The sequence below is a fragment of the Ochotona curzoniae genome, unplaced genomic scaffold, assembly GCF_017591425.1.
Source record: "Ochotona curzoniae isolate NIBS_2020 unplaced genomic scaffold, NIBS_Ocur_1.0 scaffold_1852, whole genome shotgun sequence".
Classification (NCBI taxonomy): Eukaryota; Metazoa; Chordata; class Mammalia; order Lagomorpha; family Ochotonidae; genus Ochotona; species Ochotona curzoniae.
In genome coordinates this window covers 15,236,790-15,247,243 of record NW_024467087.1, presented here as the reverse complement: position 1 = coordinate 15,247,243, position 10,454 = coordinate 15,236,790, and positions in this window count along the sequence as shown.

The window sequence follows — 10,454 nt, the reverse complement described above, 5'->3', positions numbered from 1 at the left end:
GCTGGAACAGGGTACAAGACTGGATCACAGTACTCCCTGGAAGTTGCAAGACCCAGGACAGAGACAAGGCCTAGTAGGGAAACTGTGGAGAAGAATATTCCAAGGGTGGTTTTGATAGTTCCAAAATGCTGTTGGTTTTGCTGCTCCAAGGTTGAGAAAATCCTTCCAAGGACCATTGGCTCAGAGTCCACCCCAACATATCCACTCATCCAGACACTTGCTGCCATATCTTAGCCAGCAGAGTTGTCCAACTTGTTCTGTTCTCTATCTTCTGACATGGCATTCAACATCCTCTGTAGGCTCAAATGAGCTGGACATCATATACTCCTTATACTCCCTGCCATACAAATCTTATGATTTTTCCCTGTGGCCAGAGTTTCAAGTCTAGTGTTCCAGTTGGGGAGTTTCCCAAGAAACCTCACCTGGGGTGACCCCAGAACTGACAACTGATCAGTACAGGATCTGGTTCAGTCTGTCACCCGGATCAGCCTATGCACACACTGGTGATTGTTGTTGTCTGGTTAGTTCTGTCCCTGGCCCACGTCCTATGCAACCTGATGGGTGTCGCAGCCCGACCCGACCCAGCATGCCACAGACTTGGCCTTGCATATACCAGCAGGATTTGCAGCCTAGCTGGGGAGACCTCAATAACCGCCACCAGGCCCATACCCAGCTCTGGTACCTGTGTATGCCAATATGTGCAGCATGTTAATCTGGTCTGTGCCACATCTTAACCAGGCTCTTGTATATACCTATAGAATAATTTAAAAATCACCTGAATCAACCTCCTATAAAAGGCAAAGTTAGTACTGATTGCCTGAAATGCTTTGTCTTAAAAAAAAAAAATCAGACATAGAACGTTAGGAACATTGATTGTGCTTTAAGAAAAAATAATCTCGGGCCCGGCGCGGTGGCGCAAGTGGTTAACGGTCCTCGCCTTGCACGCCCGGGATCCCATATGGGCGCCGGTTCTAATCCCGGCAGCCCCGCTTCCCTTCCAGCTCCCTGCCTGTGGCCCGGGAAAGCAGTCGAGGACGGCCCAAAGCTTTGGGACCCTGCACCCGCGTGGGAGACCCGGAAGAGGCTCCTGGCTTCGGATTGGCATAGCATCGGCCCGTTGCGCTCACTTGGGGAGTGAATCATCGGACGGAAGATCTTCCTCTCTGTCTCTCCTCTCTGTATATCCGCCTTTCCAATAAAAAAATAATAAAAATAAAAATCTTAAAAAAAAATAAATAAAAAAAAAAGAAAAAATAATCTCATACACACTATAAGAAATAAAATTCATGCAAAAATATCAATGTTGTACTCTTACCTATAATACTGTCATAAGAGAAAAAGGTGGCTGTTCTTATTTTTGAACTCTGACAGAGGCAGAAGTATCCACAAATAAAAAACACAAACTATGATAAAAATAAAGTTATTTCTGAATAAAAATTTAAAACTTAAAAATGGGTGCTATTAACACTGCTGAAATATATACTTGAAAATGACTAAAATGACAAAGTTTATGTTAGCTCTATTTTACCATAGTAAAAAAAATTGAGTAGAAAGATAGAAACTGAGAAAATATCCTCAAGACTAAAGTCTCAGCAGGTTCACTACTATAAAACTAGCCAACTATGGAGGTCTGGGAATATCAGTTACAGATATCTTGGAAAATTACAACTAACTGGTTCAATCATTTTGCTGATGAACTGCAAAGGAGTATACCATGCAACAGTTGGCCATTGGAACTGGCTGTTCATGTTTCAGAGTACATTTGTGAAGTTCTAATTTTAGAGTATAAAAACCACACCTGATTGAGTCAAAGGACTTTAGCACCTGCCCACCTTTGTAATTATGAAGATTACAAAGTACACTTTTATGAGCTTTTAAAATTCAAGAGAACTATGGAGCTGGAGCTGCCGGCAGCTTCCTTCTACCTGCAGAGCTGGAGACATCAGTGGCTTTCCTCTCTTCCATGAGCTCTGGGGCCTGGGGACTTGTGCCTGGGTCTGTCGGAGAGGACCTGGGGACTCATGTCATGTTTGGGTCCCATGGCTGGATGGAGAGGGAGAAGGAAAGGCCCGATGTTGGCATGGTGTGCTGAGGGGGCTGGGCATGGGCACTCATGAATGCCCTTGGGTCCCAGACAGGCAAAGGGGTAAGGCCCCAGGCCAGCACATGTGCTAGAGGACTAGGTCTGTTGTGGGCTGAGGAGTTGATTAGCATTTGTTAAGCTTGGCTCCTGCAGGAAATGGGCCTGGAGGCTGTGGCACCTTGTCTGTCAGACTCATTAGCATCCGATTGTTCTGCTAGAGGCTTGGGGGATAAGTATATATGGCTAAATAAAGGGAGGCCAAGAGATACCTCTTCCACCACTACTGGTCTCCTGTCGGTGTCTGATTCCCTGACCCTTGCCGTGTCCATGCTACCGGCTAAGCTGCCCGGTACAGGTGGCGCCTAACGTGGGGCACGGCACGGCACGAACATCTGAGGGACCCCTGGACCTGCAAAGGTAAGTTTAGAATTTAAGAATTTTGCAGGGGCATTATTGATTTAATCCCCAGACCCTCTCCCTGCGCTAGGGCACGAGGGACAATCTGAGGGACCCCTGGAATTTTGGAGGGGCATAATTGATTTAATCCCCAGACCTTCTCCCCATTTAGGGGCACGAGGGACAATCTGAGGGACCCCGGAAATGCAGAGGCAAGTTTAGGATTTAACTTTGGAGGGGCATAATTGATTTAATCCCCAGACCTTCTCCCCGTTTAGGGGCACGAGGGACAATCTGAGGGACCCCGGAAATGTAGAGGCAGGTTTAAAAATTTTCGCAGGGACATAAGTAAATTTATCAGGGAGCAATAATTCGCTAAAATGCAGGTAATTAAGGGAGTCCGAGATCTGCTCCACTCACAAGGCACCGACAGTAAGCTTAAGGCCTCGCAGAAGTTCGTTGAAACTATCTGCGACGTATCCCCATGGTTTGCTCTCCTTGTAGCCACCTTTTTCCTCTGGCACTTGGTAAATATTGCTTTGTCATCCCATGAAGCGGTGGTGCATCCCTTCCTTCAAAAATTATCTGTAAGAAGGGGGAGGGAGCCGCAAACCAGAGTAAGTAGACAGAAGGAACTCCAAACCAGGGTAACAAAGAAGGAGCTGCAAGCCAGGAATAGTAGACAGAAGGAACATCGAACCAGAATAAGTAGACAGAAGGAATTCCAAACCAGGGCAAATAAGGAAAAGAAACCGCAGAATAGACAAAGTCTAGAGCAATTGTGCGAAGTAGATTCAGAGTCCTCTTCTGAGGACGAGGAAGGGGTAGAGGATGGAAGTGAGTCTTCCGAGGATCCCCCGCCCATTGGAAGTTTGGCTGAATGCTTTTGCTGTCCGCTTTTTGATTCATCCAGACCTCTAATACCTGAATCTTAAATTTTCTGTTGCCTGGTTGTCCACCTGTTAAATATCTTTATAATATGATCACGAAGAAAAAGTCAAGAAAAATGATTTTACAGAACTTGTCTTCTAGGCTTGCAAATTGTACTTTGGTAGGTCTTTTGTTGTGATAAATGTTTGGCAAGCTAGCTTCATCTGCATATCCATGGCCCATGGCAACTTTTAGGGTTTTAGAATTCTAAGAAATACAAGTAATGCAAGGCAAATCTCTTAAGTTTCATTTGTGATATGTTCAAAAATGTGAAATTTTATCGCAAATAATTTGTTTTAGAAGTAAACTCTAATGCATTGTTAAATTATTTCAAGGTATAAGTTAGATTAATGTGGTATTGTATACAAAGCATTTTTATAGTTTAAAATAAGTCTTGTGTTTTCGGCTGTTATCAAATTTCTCACTGCTTTAATTGGTAAAGATTTTGTATTTGTTTTAAAGGTGTTTGAGTGATGATTCCATGTCAATAATGGAGTCTAATCTATAATGCGTTATACTAACAACAACAAAAACCTTCTTTTAGATATTTTTAGCCATCCTTAAAGAGGCATCCAAGAATTCAAGTTTCCAATTCTAGGATTTCCCTTGGTACTCGTATAAAGCCTCAGGAATGCCAACGGATTTATCTCCCGTTTTGTGGAGACAGTTAATCAGGCTGATTGGATTAAAATTATTGCTAAATGGAGTAAAATTTTGTCGTGTCATAATGTACACACCTATGGAATTGTGAAGGTTTAAATTTTAGTTTACACACTTTTAATGATTTAGCTCTGCAGTTGTATCTGGTTAGTCACTATGTATTCTTAGCATAGCTATTTACTGAAAAGACTAAAATTCGTATTCTTATTATGATAAAAGAATTTCATAATGTGACTTTTCTCTCTCAAAGTCGTGGTTCAAAGCTATTTACTTCATGGTTTTTCAGCTACTGGTTTCTGATGAACACTACTACCACTAAGTTTAATTGAGAACAATTTTTTCAAGTCTCTAAAAGTGTGTGTCTCTGTGTGTGTGCGCGCGCACATGTGTGTCTTAAGTTTGTCTTCTGTATAAGTTGTTTAAAATTGTAATAATGTGTTACTGTCTCCTTATTAGTCAGAAAATGTTCTAGTTTTTGTGAATTAAGTTTAAACTTCCTGTAGGAAACATTTTAAAAAGCAGGTAAATTTACACATCTGTCTCATCAGCTATCTGGATCCTTAGCTGCAAAACCAGGACACATAATTTGCATATCAATATCAAAAGTAGGTTGCCTTAAGCTCTGAATTCTACAGATACTCCCAGAGCTTTCTGATAGGACCGTGAATGTACCTAAATGATTTTAAAACTTTGCTACAAACTCATTTACTTTGAATAAGATTACTGGTTAACACAATTTCTTTAATTTCTATAATTTAAATTACTAATAGTCTGTTTTCAAAAAATATTATGTCATTGATATAAAGCTATTATTTGACAGTTTTCACTCTATACTGTCCCCATAAGAGTAAGCAACCTGGTATTTCAGACCTAAGGCCCCCTTGCTTAATATCCTTAAGGACAAGGTATTATAGAACGTGCCAACCGCACTATCAAGGATTATCTTACTAAAACTAAAAAGGGGGAGTATAGTACTCCCCAAGATCATTTGAACCTTGTATTATTTATCTTAAATTTCCTAACATTGGATGCTGAAGGACGGTCTGCTGCAGATCGTCATTGGAGCCTGTCTCATAAAGAGAAGGGTTATGTGATGTGGAAGGATCCCTTGACTGGGCAGTGGCAAGGCCCAGATCCCGTCCTCATATGGGGGCGAGGTTCGTTTTCCCAGAAAACGAAAATGGTCCAAGGTGGATTCCTGAGAGGCTTGTCCGGCAAGCTCCTGCTGCTGAGTCTTGTGAAAGCTCGGGTACTAGCCAAGATGAAGCATTTGAATCGGAAGATCGACGGACAAGCAAGTATATTAGACCTTTATATAAGTATATTAGTATTTGGTAAGCACCCCTCTCTTTATCTTTTCTTTGTCTTATTGAGAGATGAGTTAGATTGGGTAGTAGGCAGTCAGGGTATTCTGGGTACCCAAGTCATTTTCTCAAAAATAAAATCCCCCACCTTGTCTTAGATTAACCAGAGCACATCTCTTCCAAGGGACATGATGCTATTAACATATCAATCCCCCACCTGAAGTATCTGGCCACTACCTCTGGCCATTGTGGGAGGACCTCAGGCTGATCTCTTTATCATTGAAAGGAGGGCAGGAAGAAGTAATACACATCTGCCCTAGGCCTGGAATGTCCTATGTCTGGCACCTCTGTGGCCTTTTGTCCCAAGGCAAAGTGCCATGGAAAGCAGGAATTTTCTTTGTTTATGGATTTCCTGCCAGTTTCTCCTTTAACCAGACTTCAGACTATCTGGTGTGCGACCCCAGTTGTTTAGGGTCTGGCCCTTTATAAGTAGCTCAATTTCTGCCTGTGCTTTTTCTTATTATTTCCCTGTTATTACCACGGGGAAAATACCCACCTTTTCTATGTGGCAGCTTTGTGGGGTATGGACATGCACTGGCATGCACCCCATTTTTCCTTCTTTAGGAATGCAATTATTCCTATGAAATTTATCAGTTCCACCACTCCTCTGGACTTGAGGACTCGCTCACGTGGATGTACCTCAACTCCTTGAATTTTGAACTTGTGTCTGCCTGTATTATCCCTATGTTTCTTACATACAGAAAAGGCCTCTAAAGTGAATGACACCGAGTTCCAGTGCACCCTGACAGCAAGCTACAATGGCAATTATGATTCTGCTGTTATCCTGCAGCCGCCCTAAATCCTACCTGTGCCTGTTGGGACTGACGGAGAGGCCTCTGTTGGCCTGATAAGCTCAAGAGACTTTGGCATAATGGCGACCATCGTAGCCAGTACATCAGCAGCTGCCACCAGCTATCGTGGTGACAGTGGTTGAGGTCGCAGATCTGACTGCCAGAGTTATGGAACAACAGGACTTTACTATGAACATGAGGGGTGGGCACGCCTACGCTGTAATTGTGGGTTGATTTGTTGGCATAGAACAGCAGATGCTGTGAGATTTGGTTTGGCCTCCTGTATTCCATCATATGCCTCTTTGTGTGTAACTCCCCTGTAGTGCAGAATGTTTCTCCAGGCCCGGGAATTGCTGTCTGTGCATTGCTACCGAACTAAGATGTTTCTATGGTCAGGGCCTCTTGTCTCCCATTATGCCTCTATGTATGTTTCACCTGTGTAGTGTTTTGTTTTCCCAAGCCCAAGAATTGCTGCCTGCTCGTTGCTACCGAGGTAAATCACTCCTAGCCATGGAACAGGGTAACTAACCTCCCCAAGTATGGTTTGTGCAGCTACAGCAGACAACGCGTTGGATGGCAGCCAGTGATGGGTAAGATGGACTGGGCACTGACCAACCTAAGACAGGGGCTCCGTCATGCTGCGGAGATTCCCAATGACGGGTAAGGCTGGTAACCTAGAGTCCACAACCTAAGACAGGCGCAGACAAGTCTGCTTTAAAACAAAGAACGGGGATCTGTTGTGGGCTGAGGAGTTGGTTAGCATTTGTTAAGCTTGGCTCCTGCAGGAAATGGGCTTGGAGGCTGTGGCACCTTGTCTGTCAGACTCATTAGCATCGATTGTTCTGCTAGAGGCTTGGGGGATAAGTATACATAGCTGAATAAAGGGAGGCCAGAGAGAGGCCTCTTCCACCACTACTGGTCTCCTGTCGGTGTCTGATTCCCTGACCCTTGCCGTGTCCATGCTACCGGCTAAGCTGGCTTGAACATAGGTCTGGAGACCTGTGCATGATTTTGGGTCCCTGGTGGGCAGGCAGAGCTCCAGGCCAGCACACCACTCACCGAAAGACCGGGGTTAAGAAGACTGGCCTGGGGAACTCAAGTGTTCCTGGGTGCAAGGACTATGTATTGCTCAGGGAAGGGGATAAGGAGGCATGTGGAAGGGAGGACCCATGAAGGAGTATGTTGCAAGTGAGGAATGACTTCTGGGAGACTTTCACTGACAAGGTCACTGTACTTGCCATAAGCAAGGGGGCTGAGAGAAAAGATAGTATGGAGGAGGGAAGCTGGAGGACCTTTCTGGGTCAGACTGATGCACCTCCTCAACTGGGACACTTGAGCTGGGTTAGCTAGCATTGACCACTGCTGACCACCATCTACCGGCTCACACTAGGGCTGGGGGCCTACTGGCCGGGTTAGACCACAGTACCCGCCAGTGAATGTCTGAACAGGGGACAGATTATGTTAGGCTGGGCCATGACGCTAACCAGCATGTGAGAAAATCAGGTCTGGGAGCAGATTCTGTGGGAGATTTGTGGGCTGACCTCTGTTGGCCTGCAAATATTTGCTGGTTTGCTGAAGAGCTGGGGCCAAACTAGGCATAACCACGGAACTCACCAACACCCATGGGAATTGGGGTGTTAACAGCCCTGGCTGGTTCAAATTGCAGCATCCATAGGCCCACCCAAGAACTGGGTGTGGGGAGGGCCAGGCTGCAACATCCACCAGTACAAAAAAGCTGACTATTGGGGGTGGACTATTTTAGGTAAGGACCTAACACCCACTGGCACATGTGAGATTCAGGTCTGGGAAAAGGTCTGGTGGGGGAAGTTTGGGAACTCCCATGGTGAGCCATAGTTCCCACTGGTGAGCATGTGAGTCGGGGCTGGGTGTTGGTCAGTTTGGATAAGGCAGGTGTGTGGGCTGGTTTGGGGCAGGGGGACTGGGCCAGGCTAGGTGAAAATGTAACACACTGCCACACACAGGAGCCTGGATGGGGTGCAGACTATGCTGGGCTAGGCTACCAGACCTAGTAGTTTGCATGAGAGCCAGCGTTGGGGCAGGCTTGGCAGGACTAGGATGCAGCACCCACAAGCAAGAGTTGGGGTTGGGGCAGGCCAGGCCAGGCCAGGCTGCAGCATCCAATGGTAAAGACCAACATAGGGGTTAAGACATGCCAGGCTGGGTCAAAACAACCACTGACATGCACAAGATTTGTGGCTGGGAGCAGGATCAGGGAACTAAGGGATGCCCCTGCTGGTTCCCACTTGTCAGCACAAGAACTGGAATGGGGACAGGTGAACTGGGCTGGACATGGCTGCAGCATCCCTAGGCATGGGTGTGGACTAGGTCTGGGGTGTGCCAGGCTGGGCCTAGCTCCAACACCTGTTGGTGCTCATAAGAACCAGGGTAGGTGTAGGAGAGGCTGGGCTAGGTCTCTGCACCCACTGAATCACATGAGAGCTGGGTCTGGGGATGGACCAGGCAGGGCTAGGCTGTAGCACCCAGTGGTAAGAGCCAGAATGGATGTGGGCTGGCCAGATAAGCCCACTATATATGCCAAGGCAAGGGGTGGGCCAAGTCAGGCTGGGCCAAGCAACTTCCAGTATGCGTGCAATCTGGGATGTGACCTGATAGAGAATCTTGGAGAAATTCTTTGTCAGGACACAGTTCCTGCAGGTGAGCATAAGAACTGAGGCTAGGAGCAACCCAGACCAGGCCAGGTTACAGTTAGTACCTGCTGGCCTGTGTGTGGGTCAGGTCTGGGGCAGGACAGGCTGGGCCAGTTCATAGCACCCACTGGCAGATTTGAAAACCAGAACAGGGTGTGGTATAGGCTGGGTTGGATATGGGACAGGTGGGTGCTGGAGCCTTGCCCTACCAACTCACATTGGCAACTGGCAGTTCACATTCAGCTGCCAAGTGCTGGGAACAGGAGCAAATCCTATCAAGCTAAACTGAGAACCACCTGGAAAGTATGATATCCAGCACTGGGAGTGGGCCCAATTGGGAAAATGTGGGCACCTCTCTGATGGGCTCTAATTCCCACAGGTTAGCATGAGAACCATGTCTGGGGGTGGGCCTAGCTAGACAGGTGGTGGCATCCACCAGCATGAGTGTGAGTTGGATACGTGGGTTGGTTGGGTTGAGGTAGGCTGCAGCATCCACTGGTGTGTACAAAACCCAAATGGCTGAAGGACAGATCAGACCAGTCTGCTGCACAGGAACCAGGGCTGGGGGCAGGTCTGGTGGAGGTTATTGGAAGTTGCTCCAACTGGGCTGCAGTTCCCATTAATGTACATGAGGGCTGAGGGTGTGGTTCGTAGGCTTAGCCTGGGCCACAGCACCCATTGGTTTGTGTATGAGATGAAGCTGGGGACAGATCTGACCTGGTAACTGCAACCATGCTGAAGCTGGTGATGGACTGAGCTGAACCCTGCACTGGCTGGAACAGAGGAGTCAGGTCTGGGGTCGCTTAAGTTGAGATTTCTTTGGGGACCCATACCCCCCAGCAACTGGACCTCTGGATTCAAAACTCCAACCACAGGGAAAATGACAGGATCTGTGGCCTGACTGGAATTATGTTTCAGAACTGGGCCTCCTCAGTTGCTGAAGCCTGTGCAGCAGACAGCTTGACCAGATGCACGTGGGGAACATGACAGATCACTGAAGCCTGCAGACGATGTCTAATACCATGCAGGGTAGAACAAATTGGGCACCAGTCCTGTTTGAGCTTTGACAGCAGGTATATGGGTGAGCTGAGACTCTGAGGTGGATTATATCAGTCAATGGACTTGGGAGGGATTTCCTCAACCTTGGAGCAATGAAATCAGCCGCATGTGAGAACTATCAAGACTACTTGAGCAGTATCCTCAGAGCACGCTGCACACTGGGGACCCTAGGATGACATTGGGTGGCTGTCCCACATCCTTGGGTACTGGTATGCTTAGGCTGCTGGGAGTGACCCTCACCTCCTCTCTCTCTCTCCTCTTCCTCCAGACACAGGAAGAATAGAAAGGAAGAATGAAAGCAGTCGTCTCATCCACTTCCTCCATTCCTTGATCCTTCCCACCCTAATTGATGGTTCTTCTCAACTACGTAAGCATTATCAAAAATAAAATAAATTATGAAAAGTTCAAGAACCTAGTAAAGTATAAGTGGTAAGCTTTTTAAAAAAAAGATTTATTTTTATCTAAGAGAGATAAGGATACAGACAGAGGTCTTTCCTCCACC